Source organism: Vicugna pacos, chromosome 7 (genome assembly GCF_048564905.1).
Source record: "Vicugna pacos chromosome 7, VicPac4, whole genome shotgun sequence".
NCBI classification, from domain to species: Eukaryota; Metazoa; Chordata; class Mammalia; order Artiodactyla; family Camelidae; genus Vicugna; species Vicugna pacos.
In genome coordinates this window covers 64,481,542-64,508,899 of record NC_132993.1, presented here as the reverse complement: position 1 = coordinate 64,508,899, position 27,358 = coordinate 64,481,542, and the positions used below count along the sequence as shown (strand labels likewise).

The 27,358-nt window shown below is 38.5% G+C and overlaps 1 long non-coding RNA gene across 2 annotated transcripts in view; it reads right to left on the bottom strand.

Annotated features, from left to right (window-relative positions):
• The window catches only part of LOC140697438 (uncharacterized), a 432,985-nt gene extending 409,681 nt beyond the window's left edge, over positions 1-23,304 (bottom strand). For both annotated transcript variants that reach the window (XR_012074526.1, XR_012074527.1), the window contains exon 1: positions 23,229-23,304. This is a non-coding gene — a long non-coding RNA (uncharacterized lncRNA). The remainder of the gene's footprint in view (positions 1-23,228) is intronic.
• Between the last annotated feature and the right edge of the window lie 4,054 nt (positions 23,305-27,358).

Below are 27,358 nucleotides of genomic sequence, written 5' to 3'. Positions count from 1 at the left end.
GAACGCATCCCCATAATATTCACCACTATTGCTACAGGTTCAATAGTGGAGAATTGCTCTAAACGAGCCTTTAAAAAGGGAGAAAATTCTATATATTCTAAAATCTGTTAATAATATACAACATTGCTTCACATACATTATAGCACAACAGAACTATCTCAGAAGCTTTTTAAAAAGGTTCCTAAACCACACCTCAGACCTACCAAATGAAAATTTCTGCTGTGATTCCCGTATGTTTGCATTTTTTAAGTTTTTTCACTTGTTCTGATGTGCAGGCAGGTCTGGGAACCCTCCAATACACAAGATGTCTTTCATACAAATCCAACTCTCAAGAAACCCATCGAAGTGTTAACTGATATTTATTTACAGCTTTTATTTTCTGTCATTTCATGGCTATTATGTATTTTAACTAATATAAGAACTTTCTAATCTCCTCGGCAGGCTGAAAAGTTAAAATCAAAATGTTTAGCTTCATTCTAATTCCTTGGATAGGCATTATTTCACAGTCAAAAATCCAAAACAATAAAACTGAATTCAAAATGGAATATTTGTATGTCTTTTGTATATTTTTTATTGAAATACGGCTCTAAAATAATTTAAAAGTCACCTACTTTGAACATGGTGGCATAGACTCAGAATTTAACTTTCCCCCAGAGTAGAAATGGAAATTCTTTCTTCAGCTACGTTCAAAATACTGCTATAAAGAACCCACACAAACATAAATAAATGTCCTTTAAAGCAGACCAGAAAAGTGAAACCTGCCCCCATGGTGTTTCTCTGCCTGGCCCTCTCCCCTCAGATTTCTGAGACTGGAGTCCCAAGCCAGTAACTCTGCTGGGAGGCCCTGTCCTTTGAAGTCTAAGTAGAGGCAGCCATCACCCTCAGGCTCTGCTGGGCACAGCCCAGGCCACTCCAGGGTCCACCAAAGTGGCACCTGGGGCAGCTGAGAAACCACTGCACCAAAGTGCAGAGTGAAGCCCCAAGATGTCAGGTGGTGCTAGGCCATATGCACCATTGTCCCAAAGGTGCCAGCAGCCTCTTTTTTGAAATCACTCTGCCTCCCAGGCCCTCAAAGGCCCTGCCCCACAGACACCCCCCCCCACCTCCTCAACCTGTGATGGACACCACAGCTCTGATCATCTCTGAATTGCCTTCAGAATCATTCTCCCATTTTCTTGGACAACGGCTCCTAGCTTCTGTTGAGATGGCCAACTCAGACTAACCTTATCAGCTGGCCACATCCTTACTGTTCTCTTACAACCAAGCTTTCTCATTTTTCACAATATGAATGGCTGAGAATTTCCAAATCTTTAAGTTCTGCCTCTCTTCTGATTAACAACTCTGTCTTTAAACCATTTCTCTCTTCTCACATTTTACTCTAAATAGTCAAGAGGAGCCGTGCTGCTCCTTCAATCCTATCAATACTGAAGCTATTAGAAATAACTTCAGCTAAATATCCAATTTCATCAGTTCCAAGTTTTACCTTCCAGAAAACACTAGAACACAAACACAATTCAACCAAGTTCTTTGCCACGTTAGCACAGGGATAACCTCTTCTCCATCGTCTAATAATATGTTCCTCATTTCCATCTGAAACCACATCAGAGTGGCCTTTACATCCATATTTCTACCAACATTCTGTTCAGGATGACTTAGGTATCCTCTGAAATTTATACATTCACTACAGCTCTCTTTTCTTTCTGAGTTCTCTTCAGAATCACCCTTCATGGTCCATTCACAGAAATGTAGGTTTTTTCTAGCATGCATTTAAAAACTTCTCCAGCCTCTACACAAAGCCACTTTCACCTTTTTAGGTGTTTGGCATAGTGGCACCTACTTCTCAGTATGAATTTTCTGTTTTTGTCTGTTCAGGCTGCCATAACAAGAATATTACAGACTAGGCGGCTTAAAAACAACAGAAATTTCTTACAGTTCTGGAGGCTGGGAAGTCCAAGATCAAAGCGTGTATGTTAAATCCTAATGTCCAACGTGATGGTATTACGAGGTAGGGTCTTTGGGAATAGAGACCCCCTTCTGCTATGTGAGGAGACGGTGGGAAGACAGCCACCTAAGAACCAGGAAAATGGCCCTTACCAGACTGGTTCTTAGGTGGCTGTCTTCCCACCATCACATTGGGCATTAGGATTTAACATGTAAGTTTTGGGAAGACACACATTAAGTCTGTAGCACTTCCTCTCCCCCTCATGTACTCCATTCCAGCCACCACAGCATCCTCATTGTTCTTTGTACAAGTCACATGCAGAGACTCTGTTTTAACTACTCTCTCTGTCCAGAAGACTCTTACCCCATATCTGTTTACTAATTCTCCTTCCTGTCTCTGTTCAGATCAAGGACCTTACCTGGAGTGCTCTATTTAATATGCTAAACTGTTCTTCCCTACACAGAAATGTAATCCCACTTACCTTGATCTCCTATTTCTTTTCCCATAGAGCTTAAAGCCTCCAAAACATTTATTGATTTGTCAGTTTCGCTGGGTATCATCTATTTCACCAACTAAAGTACAAGTTCCATGAAGGCATAACTCTCTGTCAGTTTTGATCACTAATGTTTCTCAATGTTGGGAAAAATTGTTAAAGTTAATTAAAATATTTGAATGCATTTATGTTTTATTTCCATGAAATGTGAATGTTTCCACCTTTTTGAAAATTACTCTTTAGGACTTCTGCAAATCACCCACTGAGATGCCCAGCTGGACTGACTTGATGGAGCCAGGTAAACTGTGTTGCCAGAGAAGCATACTTCATGGGCTGTTTAAATCCAGGCATATCTTTTCTTGGCTTCCGAAATGAATGCCCAGGGGCAAAAGCAGCTTAACTTGGTTGATGGTTTCTCTAGGATTTTTGTTTCCTCTCTACTGAATCTGTGTTGTTCTTTTGTTTCTGGTTTGTACACAGTCAAGTTATTTCCCATGGGTGGCAGCAGTGATTCGGAATTTGGTTTATAGTCTAACATTTTGGTGGATTCTCTCTGTGGATGATGCTGATCAGTTTTCTGTTAAGTGAGAGACAGAGAATCTGATTTGTTCATCTTTTTTTTTTTTTTGCTTGCCTCTTTGTCTATTTGTGAGTACAAATCAATTCAGGATTCATACTCATTGAAAGGAAGAAAGCTCTTTGAGATCTGGACCAGAGAGTTTTTATTTTCTCTGTTTATTTTTGACCAGTAGCTAAAGTCGCACAAATTAGGTTATCAGCCACCCACATCTGGGTGTCTATAATTGAGAAAAGTCTTGATTTCTTGTTATTTGGGCACAAAATATTTTCTTATCTACAAATAGCATTAATAATTTAGATTCTAATGTCTCAAATTAGAGGAGTTCCATTTGAATTTGTTTATAGAGATAGCAATCAAGCTGGTCTAAGCAACCATTATCTCTAATAGTCCCATAATTCACAAAACAATAAGGACATTGAACTTGTAGTCATTTAAATGTGCTGGACATTTAAGGAAAAAATTCCTGCTATGGAAACTACTAGCTCAGAAATATTTTAAAAATCCAAGATCACACACTAAGATTTAATTACATGAGTTCAATAATCTGGGTTTTATTAATAAGCTATGACTTCTCTAATTTATCAAAGTATAATACAAGTGTGCATTTTATTTTTTCCTTCTATATCTGTTTTACATCAACTGCATTTTTTTTCTTTTTACCTGTTGACACCCTTCACCTGTTTCCCCCACCCATGACAACCACCAATTTGTTCTCTATCTACGAGCTTGGTTTTCTTGTCTGTCTGTTTTTAGGTTCCATATATATGAGAGATCATATATTTGTCCTTTGCTATTTGACTTATTTCACTTAGCATAACACCCACAAGGTCCATTCATGTTGTCACAAATGTCATTCTTTTTTATGGCTGAATAATACTCCATTGTGTATATACACCACAATTTCTTTATCCATTCATCCATTTATCAACATTCTATTTTCTACAAGACTTACACTATTTCTTCATAAACAAACTAGTTTATGTGAACTTCCTAACATCACTCCCACAGTATATTTAAGATTATGAAAAATACATTGTATTTAATTTGAAACATTCTAAAACTTTTTATATCAACAGGAATTATGATTTGTAACATGTCAGCTTAAGCATAATTTCTAAGCTCTTTAGGTAACTTAAAACCTTGAGACAATATTACATTGATTTAACCAAAAGATAATTCTTAGATACCTACCTAACTCCTAAGACAAAATACTGAAACACTAGTTACTAATCATAATTTTATGTTATTCATTTTTATTTCATAAGCTATAGAGTGACTTTATCTTTTTCTCATACTAATGGACATGTTCATCTTTGGGACTTTAACATGGAGAGCTATTGTGTGTGACTAAAGAAAGTTGTATGATGTGTATTCCCAGTCTGCTCAAATGCCTGTATTGGCAGTTTTCAGTTACCTTACCTCTCAGCTTTCTCTGTTGCAATCAGTGTTAAATACCTTGATTAAAGTTTTTAATGTCACAGGTGGTTGAGACTATAGTAGGCAGTAGTGAGAGAGAACTACAGCTGAGCAAGTGTTTCTATTTTTCAAGAGAAAAAAAAAAAAGAATTGTTCTGTCCTAAAAATAGAATGTCAGTTTGTCCCAGACTATGAAAATACATAGTGAAGGACAAAAGTTGAAGCAAGTGAATTTTATTTGGTTTATAACACTTGCATTTAGAAGGGAAAAATATATAAAATATGTTAAAATTTTAGCAAATTTTGCTCTGTTTTGATGGGCTTATTTGCCAGCACTTTCATCTACAATTTGAAAAATGATTCTTTACCTTTTATAAATCTGTCTAGATGGCAGGCATTCTGTTTCTTACTGGAACAATTTTGTTTTTTATGTTGACGTGTATGCTAGATTGATTTAAAAAAAAACAAAACAGTAGGAGCAAAAGTTTTCTCACTTATAAAAGAGCTCAGTTTCTTTATACTTGAGTTATTTTCTTTTATGTTTATTTTCATGTATTTTATTTTTACTGTATTGAATGGAAAACTAAATGTTGTTTCTCAGGAACCCATACTCTTAACTTTAAAAATTGACAAAATTGTCTCTGTCAGCTCTTAATTGTGCCTTCCCATGATCATATCCCACATTTGGAAAAAATAAACTAAATAAAACTTTCAAGATATATTTTCTTTCAATCCTAGTCCTTATTACAAGGTTGTGAACTCGTGCTTACATATTAAAATCTGACTGGGCTGTGAGGGCCTCTTGTTAATATTATAAGGCAAGTATACGATGTGCTTATTTCTGGTCAGGAAGGGAACTAACTGGGCTCTTATCCCAGCTCCATCTCAAACCAGGTACTTTTCTTACCTGTTAATTGAGGAGGGGAGGGTGCTGGACAAATGTTTGCCGCAGTTCCTTTCAGCACTAACCTTCTATAACTTGGTGATATTTCTTATGAGATCAAGTTTTTATCACTGACCTTGTATTAACATTTCATCACCGCCACCAAAAACTGACTTTGAATGCTTACCATCTAATCCAACATCTCTGCCTCTCAGACAGACAGCCTCCTGCATGACCACTACAGGACAAAGGAAAAGCTCCCACCTGGGTTGCATTAGGTTGGGATCAGAAGAGTCCTATGTCAGGCACCTGCTGCCAAAACTGTGGGAGGAAGCCATGGCTGGAGCTGAGGAAAGGGGTCTCTCTGCACAGCTCTGAGATGGTCTCTTGCTCCCCAGAAACACCTTGCCAATCCATGCCAAATGGCCCTTTCAGCAAGCTTTAGGGGAACATGTAGTACAAGTAGAAAGATAACTTACCAAACATAACAATAAGCTGATAATAGTACATTAACCATTAACCTGAACCTATTATCTACTAGTCATTATGCAAAATGCCTTTACACGCATCATCATACGTAATCCTCCCAATAATCCTTGGAAATTGAGCACATTATTACTCCTGCTTCCCGAGTAAGGAACTGAGACTTAGAGAGAGTAAAGTCTGTGATGGTAGCGTAATGCCCAACAGCTCACCTCAGAACTTCTGGCTGAAATGTCTTCATGCCTAAAAGCAGGAGGCTGGCGTCGGTCAGTACTTCCCAAAGTGTGGTGTATGGACAACTCCCTTCAATCACCTCGGTGATTGGTAAAATGCAGACTCTTAGCTCCACCCACAGGGCTACAAAATCAAGATCCCTGGGGGTCAGGCCCAGGAATCTGTGTGTTTAATAAGAACCCCAGGTGATTCTTAACATATTAAAGTCTGAGAACACCAGGTGTGTGATTGCTAAATCTCACTCAACTCTAATGTGATAGCCAGTGGCTTCCTTTTGTTAGAGACTCTTCTAGAACGCAGGCGTTTTAATTGGACCCAAAGTTAACCCCAAAAGTTTGACTTTAAGTATGATCCAATGCCTCTAAAGTCCTCCCAGAAAAACAGTGTCATAGCAGGGAAGGAAGGTGATTTGCTGGCAAGCTAGGAATTTTAGCAAATTTTGGAGACCTTAAGAAGAAACTCAAATTTATAGGTACTGAAAGGGAACAAAATTTGTCACCTCAAAACATGCTTCTCTGGCAGAAAGATTGTTTTAGCCTGATTATTTTTAAGAAATAACAGACACAGGAGAAGCTCTGAAAACCAAGTAGAAGTTGACCTTTTGTAAGAGAAATTTACGTTTATAAGGGAAATCTTCATCTTGTTGATAGAAAAGGCTGCAACTTAAATCTACATAACAACCCTATACCCTTGTTTACTTTGTCTGACAACCTCCTATAACTGGCTCCCCTTCCCTTCTGCCCAAAAAGATATTCTTTTGTCTTTGGCTGAAAATGCTATTTATGATGAGGGCTTGGGTGGTTTCAAGGAGTTACTGTTTTCCTGGGTCTCTCCCACGTGTACAGGAGGTATACATGTTATTAAACTTCTGTTTGTTTTTCTCCTGTTAATCTGTCTTTTATTACAGGGTGATCTCTGCCTAAAACCTTAGAAGGGTAAAGGAAAAATTTTTTTTTCCTCTTTTACAGTACTAGAGGTGAAATCTGATGGAGAGTTTCTTGTACTTTACTTCCTGCTAGAAGAACAAATAGCATATCCTTTTAAAAGTCCAAGTCAAGATCCATTATAAAAGCTTCAAAATCAAAGTCAATTCTGTGGCCTTTGTAGTTTCATAATATTTACTGGCTCCAAATTTACAAAGCAAACTTGATGAGGGCCATATAGGTAAGCAACAGTCTTCCAGCACTCTATGTTAATAGTCAGGCAAAACCTAATGACACCAGCTTTTTTGTGATCAAAATAATTTATGATCACAAGTGAGGGAGGGTGAGACTATCAGACAAATTGCCCAGAATTGGAAAAATTGCAAAATTGATAACTGAGTGTCCTTCCAGTGGAATGTTTGTCTCTTATCTAGTGGATTCTCCAGGGTTATCTGATTCCATGAGGATGTGAACCTTTGACTGGCTTTGACTAGATTATTTGAAAGACTTTTCAGGGATAAAAGTTAACTTGGAGAAAACTAAATAGTAAAATGAATGTTTCCAGTCTGCAGTAATGCAAATTATTCTTTTTCCTAGAGATGCAAATAAATTCTGGCTAGGAAAATATAAATCTCTGCAAATCAAGCTCTCATTTGAATTAGTTTTAACATCTTACTGATTCCTCCTGGGAAAGGAAAATCAAAATGGAGTCGGTATTGCTAAGAGAGCTCTCTAGAATGGAGCCAGGAGGCCACTGAGGAAATGGGACACATGTACATCTCAGCCAGATGAAATCTGAACTTTTGACCACTTACTGTTTTAACACAGGCATCCAGAACATCTGCACAATGACCCAGAAACTCAAGATATTTATCAAGCACTTGCTCTAAGTCACCCATGACAGCCTGTCTCTTAAGGACAAATAACACCTTTGTGCATCCTAGTCAATCATAATTCTTGCAAGATAACTTCAACAACCTTGTGGCCTTTGCCTTTATAAGCCCTTGACTTTTTCTCTTCCCCAGAACACTCTTTCAGTTTTACTTATACCTCAAATAAAGCTCTTTGTTCTTTGCAGCTTTAATACTGATTATTGTTTGACATCTCATTGTAGAGTTAATTTAAATCTTTGTCAGGTATTCATTTTGTATTTCTAGGAGCATCATGATTTTACCTTTTTGAAAATGACACTTCATCATCATGAACCTAGAAGTATCTAAATAAAGGACAATAAGTGAAAAATATATTTTAATGGAACTGAATCGTGTGTTAGCTATCATAATAACAGCTACTATTCATTAAAAGTCTTAATGTGTCCTGGAACTCTCCTATACTGTTTGTGGAAATATAAACTGGTGCAGTCAATGTGGAAAACAATATGGAGGTTCCTTAAAAAACTGAAAATAGAGTCACCATATGATCCAGCAGTCCCACCCCTGGGCATAAATCCAGGAAAGACAAAAACTCTAATTTGAAAAGATACATGCAACCCAGTGTTCACAGCAGCCCTTGTTACAACAGCCAAGACATGGAAGCAACCTAAATGTCCATCGACAGATGACTGGATAAAGAAGATATGGTATGTATGTATGTATACATATAGAATATTACTCTGCCATAAAAAAGAATGAAATAATGCCATTTGGAGCAACACAGATGGACCTAAAGATTATCCTACTGAGTGAAGTAAAAGAAAAATATCATATGATATCACCACTATATGGAATCTAAAATATGATACAAATGAACTTATTTCCAAAACAGAAAAAGACTCACAGACATAGAAAACAAACTTTTGGTTATCAAAGGGGAAAGTGGCAGGGAGGGATAAATTAGGAATTTGGGATTAGTAGATATAAACTACTATATACAAAATAAACAACAAAGTCCTACTGTATAGCACAGGGAACTATATTCAATATCTTATAATAAACCATAAAAGAAAAGAATATGAAAAAGAATATATCTGTGTGTGTATACTGAATCACTTTTTACTGTACACCTGAAACTTACATATTATAAATCAACTATAATTCAATTTTTAAAAAGCTCTTATGTGTCCCAAATACTATGCTGATGCCAATATTTTAGTTATCTTTCCAATGACCCTGCATTGTTACTATTCCCATATTTTAGAAGAGGAAACACATTCAAAACCACCAGGTGAATTGCCTGACAATTGGTCATTAAAATTCTGGTTTTAAACTCAGGTCTGTCTGATTTCTGTTTCCACCAGCAGTGCCAGCAGCCAATCTCTTAATCTCTCTGGATGTAAGTCTTTCATCTATTATCAAATGGCAACCTTTTAGGTCCCACGTGTTTTTAATTACAGGACATTTCCACATACAAGCCTTAATTCATTCAAGTGATTTCCTTCTCTGCATAGATACTCAATAGACCAAAAGGCGAACTTTTAATTTAAGAAGCCAAGAGATAAAAATAATACAGCAAGCACTAATTAAAGTAATTGAAGAAAATCAGCAAAAGTAATTAATAAAGCATCCAGTTAAAACACTTATTTCAGCACCCCATTGTGAATGGCCACATTTCAAACAGGAAATAAATGAGAGGGGAGCCACAATAAAAGAAGTTAATGAGCCCTTTGGATATTCGAAGTGATAAGTTGAAACTAAAGTAAAATAGAAATGCAAATTAAATGTAAAGAGTGTTATGAGTTAGAAATTAGGTGGTCCAAAAACAAAGTAGGCAAGAATGAAAAACTGGACGAGGCTAAATCCAAAGAAGACTGGCTACAATGGTGATGAGAGATGGTTTCTAGACAAGGGTCCCTAGACTGAGTCTCCATAAAATGAAGTGGAGGACAGAGGAAAACTACCCAAAACACTTGGGTCCTCAAACCCACTACTGTTTAACTGCCCAAGTCATCACTGTGCCTATGTGATACAACCAGAAAGCTGTATGTATGACATACTACAAGTGTCAGCTGCAGCTCAGCATCAGAAAGGACACACATACACACACACACACACACACACACACACACACACACATGCACATAAGAGGCCTGGCAATCACATGCTTAAAACTTCTAGCTAGATAATCCCCTGCAAACCTAACGTGCCTAAATTGGATAAGCCAATAAAGCAATGTGACCCTTGATTGCCTTTTCATTGGGAACTTAAATATAACTTCAGTCTGGCTTAAGTTTATCTGATGACGGTCCAGTTTCAGATAAAAGGGCCCCTCCGTTTACATCACCCCTGAGTCCAAGTGATAGAGCATGGACCTTCAAGTCAGAGATACTGGGTTTACCTCTGGGTCACCAGCTCTGTGACCCTGGGCAAATTTACTCGTATTCAGACTCCGTTAAGTGAAGCAAAAGAGTGAAATAATACCTATCTCATTAGGTTGTGGTGATAACTAAACGCACTCACATATTAAGTACCTGGCATGTGGCTGCAACAAAGAATGTTCAACAAATATTCTGATTCCTTTCCCATCTTTCTTATGAAGTGTTTGGGGAATGATTTCAGGGTCCCTTACCTGACTTTAAATATTCTATTCTAAAGACAAGTTATGTCTACTAAGTTGTTTCCCAATAGAGTTAAGCCACTGGAAAAGTTCTGTAGAATGGAGTACCTCCCCCACAACTTTTTTATGTCACAAAATATTTAGAAAGTAATAATATTTATACACACAATGAGATCCACAAACGAGACTAATCTCAGCCAGAGACAACAGGCCTATGGCTCTGGCCTTTCTACAAGCCACTTGCTACCCCAAAGATGAGGTTGTCTGTGTTTCAGCTCACTTGAAATCCACTTAAGGAATGGAATTGAGTCACAGTGTAAGCAGAGAGGGTAGGGGGACCCTGGAGGACATACTTTCTTGACATAAGAGAAGTCATTTTAGGCCTAAGCCATTTTGTGATCTAAGCCTGGCCACAACGCTTTCCCCTGCAAAAGAATAAGTCTCAGTAGTTAATGATTTTAAGGGAACAAAAGAATATAAGAACAAATAGCCATCACCAGGCCAGGGAGATAACTTTACTGTATTGGAGACAATATATCAGCTGTAAAACTCCCAGTTCTGTTTTGAAGGTAAAGATTAGCCTGAAGTGCATTCTGGAGCTGTTTTGCAGGACCCTCGGGCACTGACCACCAGACTGACTGGAACCCAAGGAATGATGATGCTGACCTTTGCTGATCCCCATGATTTCAATCAACTAGTGCCTGGACTCTGTCAACCTTTTCCCAGGTCTATGTTGAATTCTCCTCTGCTCAAGCCCCTTCATGAATATGCATGCACCCTTGCCCTTTCATGAATATTCATCTAACTTTAGCGTAAAACTTCCCCAATTTTGTTGTTCAAAGAGACATTGCTTTGGGAAATAACCCTGCCTTCTCCTTACTTGCTGCAAGTAATAAATCCTTCCTTCTCCCACTCTTTGGCTTGGTTGTGTCTTTCAGCTCAAATGCCCAAGAAGTGAAACTAGTTTTCGGGTAACAACAACTCAGTTATTAGAACTCTCGAAATGTGGTACCCAGACTAGCAGCAGGAGCCACCTGGGAACCCATCAGAAATACAGTCTCTTCCCAAGTCCGCTCTCACTAGATCAGAAATTCTGGGACTGGAATTCAGAAGTCTAATTTAACAAACCTTTCATGTGATTCTGATGCACACTTAGACTTGAGAACTATGTGTTATGAAATGTCTGTTTTTCTCTGGTTTTTATTACACGGAGAAGACAGTGACAAATCTGCATAGGAACCACACCCTTGTTTACGGTGCTTTGCCTGAAAACCTGGCTCTTTCCCACCCACTGTCTTCTGCTTTCAGCTGGACATCTCCGTATTTAAAGTGATGGCTTGAGCCATTTTGGGCAGTTATTCAGTTCTCCTGGTCTCTCCTATGTATACATGTATACATGTTATGAAATGTCTGTGTTTTTTCTCCTGTTAATCTGTCTTTTATTCCATGGGGCTGGGGAGTAGGGGTTTCAACCAAGGACCTAGAAGGGTAGAGAGAAAAGTCATTTTCTCCCCACCACCTGCCCCCATGTAAGCATAGTATGCTTCAAGACCAAATGGTAGAGTTCTGTCACCCCTACCACCCAGCAGCAACATGTCACCTCAGGGGCTGACAGATCAGTATTTGCCAGGCAGAGGGATAAGGGAAATAAAGTAGAGAGTCAGAGTGGAAAATATTCAATTCTTGGAAAACCTTTCCAAAGGGCCTTAGATCCTTGGCTGCCCCCTAGAACTTATTTCCTTGAGCAGCCATGTAATCTGAACTTTTGTTAAAGCCATTCTTGCCTAGAAGCTGAAGGCAATTTTTCACTTGGGTTTTAGGAGGGGAGGTCTTGACCTTTCAGACTCCATCTCATTATGAAAATTAAAGTTAAATAGCCTAATGGAGAAGAGAGGGATTTATTTCCTATTTAATAATTAAAGTCATCAAGATGATCAATTGAAACTCTGCAGTGTATTAGGTAGCAAGTGTGAAAAAGAATTGTTCTTCAAAGTGCCATTTTTATTATAAAGTAAGCATTTTAAAAAAGGACTTTTGCAATTCAAATAGCATCTCTCTTATCCCCTTCCAGCCACAAAAATGAGAGACTTGTCCTTTTGTGGTGAATAATTTCCGAGTGAAAGAGTCACAGTAGGGTGAGAACAGTAGAGCTCCGAAAGATCTTAAAAGAGAAGATTGATTCATCTTTTGACATTTTGGTTTCTTGTATATTTATTAAAAATTATACCATTTTACTGGGATAGGTTTTAACAAATGTCAACCTTAAGCATTTTCACATTTTTTAAAAACCAATTTCACAAGTCAGCTGATTCTTTACACCTCCAGTCTGGTACAGCCTGAGGAGTGTGCATTTAGGAATCTCTACTTGCCTCCACTGAACTTCGGTCAAAGAGGATTTAATGTGTCCCAGTGCTCTAGTTAAAGCTTTTTCTTCCATGTTCCACTACTTTAATATCTCATGCATTCTTTTCCTCTCACAAAGGAATGTTACTCATTATTTTTAATTTTGCTATTTTGTACTTAATTAGAATCCTACAATATTCACTTCTAGAAAAATGTCTTCTAAATTTCATAATATTCTCTACCAATAGTCTCAATTCACCACAGTCAATAAACAATTTACCCTCTTAAATTTTTTTGCAGGGTGCATTAATCTGAAAAGGGCTTTATTTAATCTACATGTGAAACTGAAAGCATTGGGGAGGAAGAAATTTTCCTCTACCCTTATAGGTTCCTCTGGCTGATCCGAGAATTAAATTGACATGAGACAGATTAACAGGAGAAAATCAAACAAGAGTTGAATAACATGTACATGTGGGAGAGACCCAGACACAAGTCACCAAATGGCTGAAGCCTTCACCTTCAATACCATCTTTTGCTAAAGACAAAAGAGGATGTTGGGGATAGTGGTTTGGGATCTCAAAGGGAAGGAAGGCAATTCACATGGAGAGGGAAAAGCAGATGTTCAGTAAATGAATGTTTGCTGGGCCCTGCAGAGACAATAGGACACAGAGAGGAATTTTAACAAACAGATTTTGCTAGGTTCCTCCCTGTCTACACCTAGTTCATACTATAGTTATCCGTGGTGATGTCTCCCTTCCTGGGACAGGTCCTCTGTCTGCACTCTTTACACAGTTAGGGGGAAAGTCAGAGTTTTTCCCTGAGTCTTTTGGGCCTTCACTGTTTTCAACTTGAAATAATCTACATGCCAAGGAGATACTTTGAGGTGGCAAATTTTGTTCCCCTCCAAAAGTTTACAGTGTTTATATCTCTGTCATTCATACCCAAAATGATGCCATTATTATTGGATATAAAAAGATATAATTTCTTTATTTACTATATTTTTCACTACTTTGTTTCATTGCTATGTTTTCTGTTCACTGGTTTGCTTCTTGTCTACATGTTGATTGCCACTGCTACCAAACAAATAACTTTAGAATGCTGGACAGGAGTCTGTCATGTAGTTCTAGGATTCTGTAGTGCATCAGAATAAACATGAAGGATGGTAGCCCTCCTTTGGTGATTTGACTGAGAAGTTCTAATTTGCACAGCAGCAGGCAATAAAACACAGTGATTTTGAAATCAGAGATTCCTGGGTTCTGATTCCAGCTCTACCTCTTACACGAGTCGAATGACCGTGAGAAAAATACTTAATTTCCAGTGCATGGCATAAAGCAAGGCTGACAGCAACTAAAAAAAACTGTTTTAGAGTGTTTAGCTAAGAGATCTCACCCACTGACCTGCAGAGTGAACCAGCTGATCTTGCCAATAGAGAGCTCTCCCATTTCTTTCCTCACCACTCAGAAACTGGATTCCAGGTTAATACTGGGGGAAAAAATTATAAAGATATCCTTCCCCAATTAGAAAGAACTATCATTAAATCAAGAACATAAGGGAAGCCATGTCCCATTGTTGGAAGGATGGCAGTGTTAGAACAGTGGAGAACAATTTCATCAGTATTTTTATAATCAATTTCTTAAAGAGGTGGACAAAAGACTTTGTTTTTAAATTAGCACAGCATTGTGGTCAGATTTTTTAAATCATAATTTAATTACAAATTTCTTGAAAGAGAAGAAATTGAGAAGAAAAGATATGTAAAGAGAAAGGGAATAAGAAAGGGGGGTGGACTTCTATTATCCTATCTTCTAAGTCACTTACTCATTTCCCTGCCATATCTAGTCTGCCTTTGACTGCCTTTATCTCAGCTCTGATGTCAGCCACTGAGTTTTCTGTTTTTAATTGGTTCCTCTTAATAGTTTCTATTTCCTTTTTATAGTATTCTGTATCTCTATTCATACTCTCTTATTTTCTTCAGTGCTTTTATCACCCCTCTTTGAAATCATAGAAATGGCCAATAGGCACAAGAAAAAATGCTCTATATCACAAATTATCAGAGAAATGCAAATCAAAATTACAATAAGGTATCATCTCACACTAGTCAGAATGGCCATCATTCAAAAGTCCACAAATGACAAATGCTGGAAAGGCTGTGGAGAAAAGGGAACCCTCCTACACTACTGGTGGGAATGCAGTTTGGTGCAGCCATTATAGAAAACAGTATGGAGATTCCTCAAAAAAACTAAAAATAGACTTACCATATGATCCAGCAACCCCACTCCTGGGCATATATCCAGAGGGAACCTTAATTCAAAAAGATACACGCACTCCAATGTTCAAAGTAGCACTATTTACAACAGCCAAGACATGGAAACAACCTAAATATCTACTGACAGATGACTGGATAAAGAAGATGTGGTATACTTATACAATGGAATATTACTCGGCCATGAAAAATAATAAAATAATGCCATTTGCAGCAACATGTATGGACCTGGAGATTGTCATTCTAAGTGAAGTAAGCCAGAAAGAGAAAGAAAAATACCATATATTGCTTATATGTGGAATCTTAAAAAAAAAAGAACATATTTACAAAACAGAAACAGACTCACAGACACAGAAAACAAACCTATGGTTATGGGGGGGAAGGGAGTGGGAAGGGATAAATTGGGGGTTCGAGATTTGCAGATACTAACTACTATGTATAAAGTAGATAAACAACAAGTTTATACTGTATAGCACAGGGAACTATATTCAGTATCTTGTAGTAACCTTTAATGAAAAAGAATATGAAAACAAATATGTATATGTATGCGTGGCTAAACTATTATGCTGTACACCAGAAATTGACATGGGGAGGGAAGGAGAAAAAGAAAGAAGGAAGGAACTAAGTATCTAATGTCATTGATTAAAAGGAACTTAGATTATAATCAAAATTTATTCTTTTGAGGGGTTTGTTTGGGGGGATACTTAGGTTTATTTATTTATTTATTTATTTATTTATTTATTTATTTATTTATTTATTTATTTATTTAAATGGAGGTGCTGGGGATTGAACCCAGGACCCTGTGCATGCTAAGCACATACCCTACCACTGAGATATACCCTCCCCCCATATAATCAAAATTTAAAGCAAACTAAACCAATGTTTACAAAACACCAAGCCAAGAACTCACTTTGGAAGATTAACTCTGCATACTAGCACAATTAAAGGCTCTGAAAAGTCCCGTAATAAAGATTATTGTCCAGATTGTTTTGGCTAGGATTTCCAAAACATCTTTAATCATGGTGCCCTTTTTTCCTTGGAATATCTCTAAATGTTTTGCTCAACTAGCTTTCTAAATAGCTGACCCAAGTTAACCATTGGGTATATCTGAAAACCAAGAGCCAAGTCTTAAGATACCTGAGTCCCCAGAGATCTATCATACTTGGGGCCCCATTACCCATCTTCACATGTTGCAACCCAGGCAGACTATATGCCATTGACTGATTATGTCAGATACTTGCATACTTTTGTTTATGTGGTCCCTATTCTATTAATCAAAATCCTAGATCCTTAGGACCCAGCTAAAATACCTTACCTAATCCTCCTGAATAAAATTAATTATATTCTCTAGGATCCCACAATACTGACTGATTCTATTACAGACTTTATTTGACTCCAGAAATTTTCTTTACAGAATTAGATCCTAAACATACGTATGAAATAAAATAATATCACTCCTCTATCATACTGCCTTGTATAATTACATATAATTTGCCTCCAAAACTAGGTTTAAAATCCTCTTGAATCTTTAAATCTTCCATTATGTTCTTCAGAATGCTTTATGTGGAATAGACACTCAAATATCTTTCCCATTTAAATTAAATGATGACCCAGAATTACCACAGGTTATTTTAAGCTAGTTTAGGAAAGAGGAAATTAAGTTTGTTTCCCACATTTCCTTCAACCCCCCATCTCAACCCACACTTACTAGATTAAACTTCTTAAGACAAGAAGATAAAACAACATAATTTACCCTCTGACATTAACATATCATGGAGAAAAACCCATTCGTAGTTTAATGATTTCTGAGAACTAGGTCATGTGCATTGTATTACCATATAATTTGGTCATTTCAATACAGCCAGTGGAGATTGTAGTGCAGCTAACAAATGCATTCAAATAAATGTAAAAAGTCAGTGTGCATAATTTAAATCCAAAATACATTAAGAGTGGGTTTTAGTGCCCTGTATCATCAGGAAAATTTCCCTTCCGCTGAGTTTACTTGCATTGGCACAGCTTTAGGGAAATGAATCCACAGATAATGCTTTACTTTAAATCAAGCCAGGGAGGCAATTCTATATTTCTCATTTATTTTCCTTATTGTCTTCAATTCCATTTCATATTAAAAATATTAAAAAATATTTCCCAATAAACTAGCGTTAAAACTTTGGTGAGATAGAATCTCACCAAAGAGTTCTTAAACACTATAGCCTTCCAACAGACGTAAATTCCAGGAACCAGAGAGCTCTCTTAACTTCTTGAAGAATATTATTTTCATTTTTAATGACACTTATTGTTTTCTTTCTAATTTTATAAGTAATTCATAGTCATTGCAGACAACTCGGAATGATTTTTAAATTCCCTTCCGTTATCAACCCCACTCCTAGTCCTTAATAAATTCTCCAGTCCATGGGGGTTCCCTAATTTCCCTCTTGAAGCTTGGAAAATTGTGGCTCCTTCTTGCTTTAGTCCAAATATTTATCAGATATATTAGAAGTAAGCTATATCTTGTTCTCTTTTAGGTGCCAATTCTGCACTTTTTAACTTAAAAATAACATCAACCTCAAAATTCTTTATGTGTGAGATTTTATTCCAATTTTCTTAAGCCTATACATATTGGGTTCATTAGCAAAGAAATTTATTAAGAATGAAGGAAAGTATACAGGCGTACCTCACTTTATTATGCTTCACTTTATTGTGCTTCACAGATGCTGCATTTTTTTTTTTACAAATTGTGGCAACCCTGCATTGAGCTAGTCTATCAGCCATTTTTTCCAACAGCATTTGCTCTCTTCATGTCTCTGTGTCCCAGTTTAGTACTTCTCACAATATTTTAGACCTTTTCATTGTTATTATTACTGATCTGTGATCTTTGATGTTACTATTGCCAAAAATTTATGACTTGTAAAATGATAGTTAGCACTTTTTAGCAATACAGTATTTTTTAATTAAGGTATGTTCATTGAGTGTTTCAACAAAATGCTACTGCACACTTAATAGAATACAATATAGTGTAAACATAGCTTTTATATACACTGAAAAACCAAACACTTTGTGTGGCTTGCTTCATTGCGATACTCACTTTATTGCATTGGTCTAAAACTGAAGCCACAATACCTCTAACGTATGCCTGTATATCTGTATTGCTATCCTTGGGATCCTTTTTCCACGGGCTCAGGGAAAATAATTTGAACAACACATTTACTGCTAATGCTAGTTCACATTTATTAGGCACTATTCTAAGTTCTCCATGTGAATTAGTTCATTTAATCCTCACAACAATCTCATCAGGCAGATACTCTTATCCCCATATTATAGATGAGAAAACTGAGGTACATAAGGGTAGTTAACTTGCCCCAAATTAAACAGTTAGTGAGTGACAGATATTGTATTTGCACCCAAGTAGTCTGGCTCCAGAATAAATGTTTCAAATTACTACACTATACAACCTCTTTTGAAAGTATGAGCAAGAAATTCAATCACCTGAAATCTCAGCACTGAGATATGAGACTGTTACTATTTTAAGTATTTTTTTCAGATAGAGTTTCACTTCCAAGACGGCTGTTCACCCACATGTCACCTTGACCTCTCTTTCCACATGGCCTCCTCCTCTAGGGCATCGGGGTGGTCAGACCTTACGTGGTGGCTTAGGGCTCCAAGGGGACGTGTTCCAAAAGAAGAAAATGGAAGCTGCCACTTTCTTTGGCTCTAATCCTGGAAACTGGTGAACTTCAACTTTGCTCTGTTCTGTCACAGAGCCTGTCTAGATTCAAGGGGAGGGTTCACAGATGCCCACATCTTGATAGGAGGGGCAACAAGAAATTCTTGGCCATCTTTTATCCACCACACCACAATTAATATATCTTAAGCATTTTTTCAAGTGTGTCTTAGACATAGTCACATATACTATAAACTTTAAATAAATGGAATTATGTGACCATTGCTATTTTTGTGAACACCTTTCTTTAAATGGTTTACTTTTCTCCCCCTAAACTCATGCCTCCTTTCCCTAGCCAGATAACCAATGTTTACAAACTTTCTTCAGCCAGGTAACCAGTGTTAAAATCCTTTTCTGCAATCATATAATCATGTATTTCACACATACACTCCCTCTCCCTCCCCCCTACCCCGTATTTAATCATTTAAAAGTTGACAAAGACTCTTTCCTTGACCAAACTTGAGTGAGGCTCCTCTAAGCCCTCAACTAGATTTGCTTCTACCTTGAACTTCAAGGTCTGTCTTGTCCGGCTTGCATCACCCAGTTTTAGCAAGAATCCTGTTTGGTCAACTTAGAGCAAAGCCAGATGCTTGATATCTGATCACTATAACATATGATCATCTCCAATATCTGATCACCCTGGCCTGCCTTTGGCAAGAACCCTGTCAAGTTGGTTTAGCCAGAATCCTTCCTTTATCCCTAATGTTTCCTCTTAGTAATCTTCCATTGACCACCCCTCGCCCCCTGCTTCTTGGCTATATATTTCCACTTGTTCATGCTGTATTTGAAATTGAGCCCAATTCTATACTGAGGGCTCTTTCCCCCATTGCAATAGTTTCTGAATAAAATCTGTTTTTAGTGCTTTAACTACCGTCCAACTCTGATTTTTCTTTAACACAATACATTGGAAATCACTCCAAGTTGCACGGAAAGAAGTTAAAATTCTTGTTATTGGATGCGTATCTATGCTATTTACCTACCAACACATATTCAACCATTTCCCCTAAAGATAGAAAAGGATATACAAGAAGATTATGAAAAGGAAAGTGCTGATGGGAAAAAACAAAATGGTGAGTTAAACACACACATTTACTCCTGCTGTTTCCTAAAGGCTTACTAAAATGAATTCACAGGAAATTTATTATAAATCACAAACCCACAATGACAGGGACAATGGAAGAGTGCCTAACAGCCACAAAAATTTGGAAGCTAGAAAGCACATGGATGTTTTGGAAACCATGTATCAGAGCCAAGAAAATAAAATACTGTCAGTGTCGAAGAAAGCCAAAAACAAACCAATTCACACTGTAAGGTTCCCAAAAGGGTCAGAATTGGTGGTAACACGTATCTCTGAAGGAATAGCTGAATGAGGCTAGAGTCACATGGACTCAGTGAAAGTCTATTTAAAAAATAGGAACCAGTCCTTCTCAAGCTCTTCCAGAAGACTGAAAAGGAGGGAATACTCCCAAACTCATTCTATGAAGCCACCATCACCCTGATACCAAAACCAGGCAAAGACACTACCAAAAAAGAGAATTACAGACCAATATCACTGATGAACATAGATGCAAAAATCCTTACCAAAACATTAGCAAATAGAATCAAATGGCACATAAAAATTATTATACATCATGATCAAGTGGGGTTCATCCCAAGGGCACAAAGGGTGGTTCAACATATGCAAATCAATCAATGTAATACATCACATTAACAAGAGAAAGGACAAAAACCACATGATTATCTCAATCGATGCAGAAAAAGCATTTGATAAAATTCAACACCCATTTATGATAAAAACTCCCACCAAAGTGGGTATAGAGGGAACATATCTCAACATAATAAAAGCTATATATGACAAACCTACAGCCAGCATAGTACTCAATGGCGAAAAACTCAAAAGCTTCCCACTAAAATCTGGGACAAGACAAGGCTGCCCACTATCACCACTCTTATTCAACATAGTCTTGGAAGTCCTAGCCACAGCATTCAGGAAAGAGATAGAAATAAAAGGGATCCAAATTGGAAAAGAAGAGGTAAAAGTGTCACTATATGCAGATGACATGATACTATGTATAGAAAACCCTAAAAGGTCCACACAAAAATGAAGAATTCAGCAAGGTAGCAAGTTGTAAGATTAGTGTTCAAAAGTTAGTTGCATTTCTTTACACTAACAATGAATCAACAGAAAAAGAAAGTAAAGAAACAATCCCCTTTAAAATAGCACCTAAGGTAATAAAATACCTAGGAATAAATCTAACCAAGGAGGTGAAAGACTCATACACAGAAAACAATAAAACACTGATTTAGGAAATTAAAGAAGACTTTAAAAAATGGAAAGATGTCCCATGCTCTTGGATTGGAAGAATCAATATTGTTAAAATGGTCACACTGCCCAAGGCAATCTACAGATTTAATGCAATCCCTATCCAATTACCCAGGACATATTTCACAGAACTAGAACAAATCATAATAAAATTTATATGGAACCACAAAAGACCTAGAATTGCCAAAGCATTACTGAAGAGAAAGAAAGAGGCTGGAGGAATAACTCTCCCAGACTTCAGACAATACTATAGAGCTACAGTTATCAAGACAGCATGGTATTGGTACAAAAACAGACATATGGACCAATGGAACAGAATAGAGAGCCCAGAAATGAACCCACAAACTTTTGGTCAACTCATCTTCGACAAAGGAGGCAAGAATATACAATGGAATAAAGACAGTCTCTTCAGCAAATGGTATTGGGAAAACTGGACAGCAGCATGTAAAGCAATAAAGCTAGAACACTCCCTTACACCATACACAAAAATCAACTCAAAATGGATCAAAGACTTAAACATAAGACAAGATACAGTAAACCTCCTAGAGGAAAATAGAGGTCAACATTATCTCACATACATCTCAAAAATGTTCTAGGGCAGTCTACCCAACCAACAGAAATAAAAGCAAGAATAAACAAATGGGACCTAATGAAACTTGCAAGCTTCTGCACAGCAAAGAAAACCGTAAGTAAAACAAAATGACAACCTACGGAATAGGAGAAAATTTTTGCAAATGATTATACAGACAAAGACTTGATCTCCAGAATTTACAAGCAGCTCGTACGACTTAATAAGAAAAAAACAAACAACCCAATCCAAAAATGGGCAAAAGACCTAAACAAGTAATTCTCCAAGGAAGAAATACAAATGATCAATAGACACATGAAAAAATGCTCTATATCACAAACTATCAGAGAAATGCAAATCAAAACTACAATGAGGTATCACCTCACACCAGTCAGAATGGCCATCATTCAAAAGTCCACAAATAATAAATGCTGGAGAGGCTGTGGAGAAAAGGGAACCCTCCTACACTGTTGGTAGAAATACAATTTGGTGCAGCCACTGTGAAAAACAGTATGGAGATTCCTCAAAAGACTAGGAACTGCACCCCAACTCACACCTGCACGCCAATGTTCATAGCAGCACTATTTACAATAGCCAAGACATGGAAACAGCCTAAATGTCCATTAACAGACAGCTGGATAAAGAAGATGTGGTATACTTATACCATGGAATACTATTTAGCCATAAAAACCAGCAACATAACACCATTTTCAGCAACATGGATGTTCCTGGAGAATGTCATTCTAAGTGAAGTAAGCCAGAGAGAGAAAGAAAAATACCATATGATATCGCTCATATGTGGAATCTAAAAAAAAGAACATAAATACGAAACAGAAACAGACTCATAGACATAGAATACACAGTTGCCAACGGGGTGGGGTGTGGGAAGGGACAGACTGGGAGTTCAAAATTTGTAGATACTGACAGGCATATGCAGAATAGATAAACAAGATTATACTGTGTAGCACAGGAAAATATATCTAAGATCTTGGGGTAGCTCACAATGAGTATATATATGTTCATGTATAACAAAAATTGTGCTCTACACTGGAATTTGACACAACATTGTAAAATGACTATAACTCAATAAAAATGTTTTAAAATTTTTTTAATTTTTAAAAATGAAAAGAAATAGGGGAGGTGACGTCAAGATGGCAACATCGGTCATTTTCAACTTCAGCCCCCCTCACAAGACCAATTACTGACTATCCATGGACTAGATACCACCATGAAAAACCCAGAGCCTGGGGGTGAGGCCGAAGAACCTCCCTGAGTGACAGAGATCAAGAAGGACCACGTTAGAAGGGTTAGAGTTTCACTTTCATCGCGCTGCCCCTCCCCCAGGCCGGCTCAGCACTGCATGGAGGTCTCTCCACCCCACCCCAACCCCACCCCCAGGCCTGCGGTCTCTCTAGTGGGAAAAGAGTCCACGGTGGCCATCTAGCTGCCCCAGCATTTTTGAACCCTTCTCAGGAGGCCCACTTGGGTCTCTCCTCACGGGGATCACTGGGACAATTTGCAGGGCTGGACGGGGGGTCAGACAGAGACGCGGAAGGGGAGTGGGGCTTACCACAGCCAGTGCTCAGATACTGGAAGACCACATTCCTCCTGAGAGCTGCGCCCGCCGGAGCAGGGACCCCAGCTGGCAACTCTGCTCACCCAAGCAATGGCCGCGTCCGGCTATATCCGTGGCGGAACCTGTTCTATGGCCCCGCCCAGGAAGCGAAGCTAATTCACAGCCCCGCCCACCTGCCGAGCCTGGCCTCCAAGCTCATCTGACCGCGAAGCCAAGCCAGAGAGCCTGGGCAGCCGCGAAGACTGTCCTGCAGCCCGACTCAGGCAGGGGACCAAGCCAGCTGCCCAGTGCAACTGTAGACCATCAGGCCCCACATAATCAGGGAGCCTGAACGGTGACACTGGGCTCCGCAGAGCCCAGCCTACAGCCCTGCCTGATTGCTGACGCCGCCGGCGGCCCGCCCTGACCAGGGAGCCTAGACAGCAACTCAGCCGAGGGAAGACGCAGTCTCCAGCCTCACACGATTATAGGATACAGCTGGAGGCCCTGCCTGGCCTGTGGGCTCATCCATCAGCAGAGCACAGCCAGCCACCGGCCTGATTACAAAGCCCAGCTATATGATCTAGCAATTCCACTTCTGGGTATGTATCTGAAGGAAATAAAATCACTATCTTAAAGAGATATCTGCACTCCCATGTTCATTACATCTTTATGTACAATAGCCAAGACATGGGGAAACATCCTAAGTGTCCATCGATGGATTAAAAATAAAAAACAAAACCACGGTGTGTGTATGTGTGTGTGTATATATACATATATATATATATATATATATATATATATATATATATATAAACTGAACTCACAGAAACAGTAGATTTCTGGGTCCCAGGAACCAGGAACTGTGGGGATGTAATACACAGCATGGTGACTATACTTAACAACAATGTACTGTTTATTTGAAAATTGCTAAGAAAGTGGGCTTTAAAAGTTGTCCTCACACACACACACAAAGTTAACTATGTGAGGTGATGGATCTGTTCACTAGCCTCAGTGTAGTAGTCATTTGGCAATACATACATATATGAAATCATCACCTTGCACACCTTAAACTCACACAATGTTATATATCTATTATATCTCAATAAAGCTGGGGGTGGGAGAGAGACAGAACTTACCTCCTATCAGAACAAGCAGGAAACTGCTCTTCTCCGTCCCTGGCAGAAGACAGGAGGTTTAGTCTCCAAAGAAGGTGAAACAAAAGAAGTGACACTGACTGCCATATGCTCACCAAAGCCAGTTTCCTTTTCCTTCTGGGAACACAGCTAGACCACATTTGCCAGCCTCGCTTCCAGGGAGGTATGGCCATAGGACTGAATTTCAGCCGTTAAAACATGGGTGGGAGCGATTGTTTCTCTCATCAATACCTCCCATATGTTTTTCCCCTTTTGGCCAACCAAATGCAACAGATCCAGCATAAAGTTTGAGGCCATAAAATTGAAATAACCTGGCTCCCTAAAGTGACCCATCAGACCAGAGAAAGACAAATATTGGATAATATCACTTATAAGTGGGATCTGAAAAAGCCAAACTCAGATACAGCGACTAGAGTGGTGGTTACCAGGGCTGGGGGTGGGGGAGATGGGGAGAAATTGGTCAAAGAGCACAAATTTTGAGTTAAAAGATGAGTAAGTTCTGGGGACCTGGGCAGCCTGGTTTTCTCTTGAAGTATCTCTGTTTTGAAAGGCAGTAACTTGCTTTAGTCTTTTCTCCATGTAAAGCAAGTGCAAGGGTTCTGAGAGGACAGAGCCACTCAGGCAGGGTCAGTGCTCACACTTCTCCTCCCCAAGGCTCCGTTTCTGTCACTTTTATTGTCCTAACCACATAATACTGAAATGCTGTGATTAAAGGCCAGTTTTCCCCACTCAATTCCTCAAGAGTAGGGAAGGAAAAATGGTGATATAGAAGAATGTCCCATTGTTTTTCAACATGAGGACACAGGCTGAATGGAAGAGTTTGAGAGGGAAAGGTCAAGTTTTTCTCAAGAAGCTATTCTCTAACAGCACAAAGCTGTATCCGGGTGGCTGTGCTGGATGGATAAATGTTGGCCTAAATAAATAAATAACCTGGCTCCCTCAATAACTATGTAAAGAGCTACCTGCTGAACATCACATTAGTCTTTGGGTGAGCAGAATGTTAACTTTACAGTGTTACATCATTATGATTTGGGAATTTGTTATAACAGCTAATATTCTTTATTAGGATAAACAATAGCTTACATAGAACCTATTACTCTGAAGTGGGGAGCTTTTATAACAAAAAAAAAAAAAACCCTAAGGTATATGGAGCTAACGTGGAGTTCAAGTAAACAAACATGAAAGTCAGGAAGGCTAGTACAAGATCTTGTGGTAGCTCACAGCGAAAAAAAACTGTGACAATGAATATATGTATGTTCATGTATAACTGAAAAGTTGTGCTCTACACTGGAATTTGACACAACATTGTAAAATGACTATAACTCAATAAAAAAAAATGTTTAAAAAAGAAAAAAGAAAGTCAGGAAGGCTAGAGATCCCTGTAACGCCAGGCAAAACATTTCACAAAACCATTGTCTGTGAAACTTTGAAAGACAGACCAGCACCTACAAGCCTGCAGCTCTAGAGAAAGTGGTTGGAAAGGGTTATATATTGGCTACTATTGCCTGCCTTCAACAAGGTTTTGCGTAGAAGAGATGAGCTCAGGCAAGAATTTCTCTGGTTTTCAGGCAATAACACAAGGGAATGATCAGAGTCAAAATGCCTTACAGAGTTAGAAAATCTATTTCTTCTTTCTCCAAAAATTAAGAGATAAGGTTTTTAAAATATTTTAAGCAACAACTTCCAGTAAGACTTTTCAGCTAGGCACGTGACTCAGCCCTGCAGCAGACAGAAAAAGAAGGGTGCCACCTTCCCAACCAAGCCCTGACTCAAAGTATCCACTCCCAAGCTGAGAGATATGAGAGTGAAGAGATAAACAGGAAAAACTTAAGAATGACGTGTAGGGGAAATCTAGGTTTGTGGTAATCAACACAGGGAACTTACTGAACGTAAACAAACTGAAAACTCAACATTTTTGGTGGAACAGCCAAAGAAATCATGAGGCTGGTGTAAAGAATCCCGGTTTGGAGAAGTTATAATAAAACCCTTAGGAAAGAAGGGACAGTGGAAACTACACTCACTCTCGAAAAAGGCAGACTCACTGAAGTCTGTGTCTGATGTGGGCATAAAGGGAAATGGATGAGAAAGAACCTTCCAGAAGGAGAGTCAGGCCCGGGAAGAACCATAATCAAGAAAATTCCTCTCTGAAAGCAGAATCAGGGCCAAGTAAGGAATTTCTTCTACCTCCAGGTTAGGATGTCTTTAGAACGCTGGCTTAATAGAATTTCAGAATCTATGGACCAGAGGTTGCTGAATGTCTCCCAATCTTTTCTTTTCCTGAATGAGTTTTCTTTGGGTTTATCCTGTCCCCGCTCCACCATCACTACCAGGTAGGGAGAGCTGTAACTTTCCTTCCTCGTTCACATGTCAATAATTCACAAGTAGTCACATCCAACCCTCATAGAGGGACTACGTATCACTCAGAAATCTCAAACTTGGAACTGGATGCAGTGACCAGATGGGTGTCTGCCTTGGGTGACAATCACAAAAGTCTCCCGAATGTTCACAAAACCTTCCTGGGCACAACGCTAGCCTACATTTTCTCGACTTGCCTTCCATTTAGGTGTGATGGAACACAACATATGAATGTTACTGGAGAGTAGGTTCTTGTCTCATCACAGAAACAATGCAGAGGTCAAGAAAGCAAAGCAAGAATTTATTACACAATAATACACTCTCAGGAGGAGAGCAGGCAGACTCAGGTGAGTAGTTGTACTGAGTTTCTTCAGCAAGCTGGTTATATGGAGTGTAAAAATGAATAGGTGGAATATTCATTGGGGAGGGAGAGGTTTGGGGTTTTATTTCCTGATTTTCATTCCAGCTCCACCTTCCCGAGGGGAGGAGGGATTTTTGATCTTATTTAGTCTTCAGTGGAAGTGTCACGGCACAGTGCATGATGGGTACTTCTTATCTGGAAGGCTAATTTTATTGTAATGAGGGCATAATGAGCAGAAGGTTAGATTTGGATGCCGGAGATTCTTGTCTTTT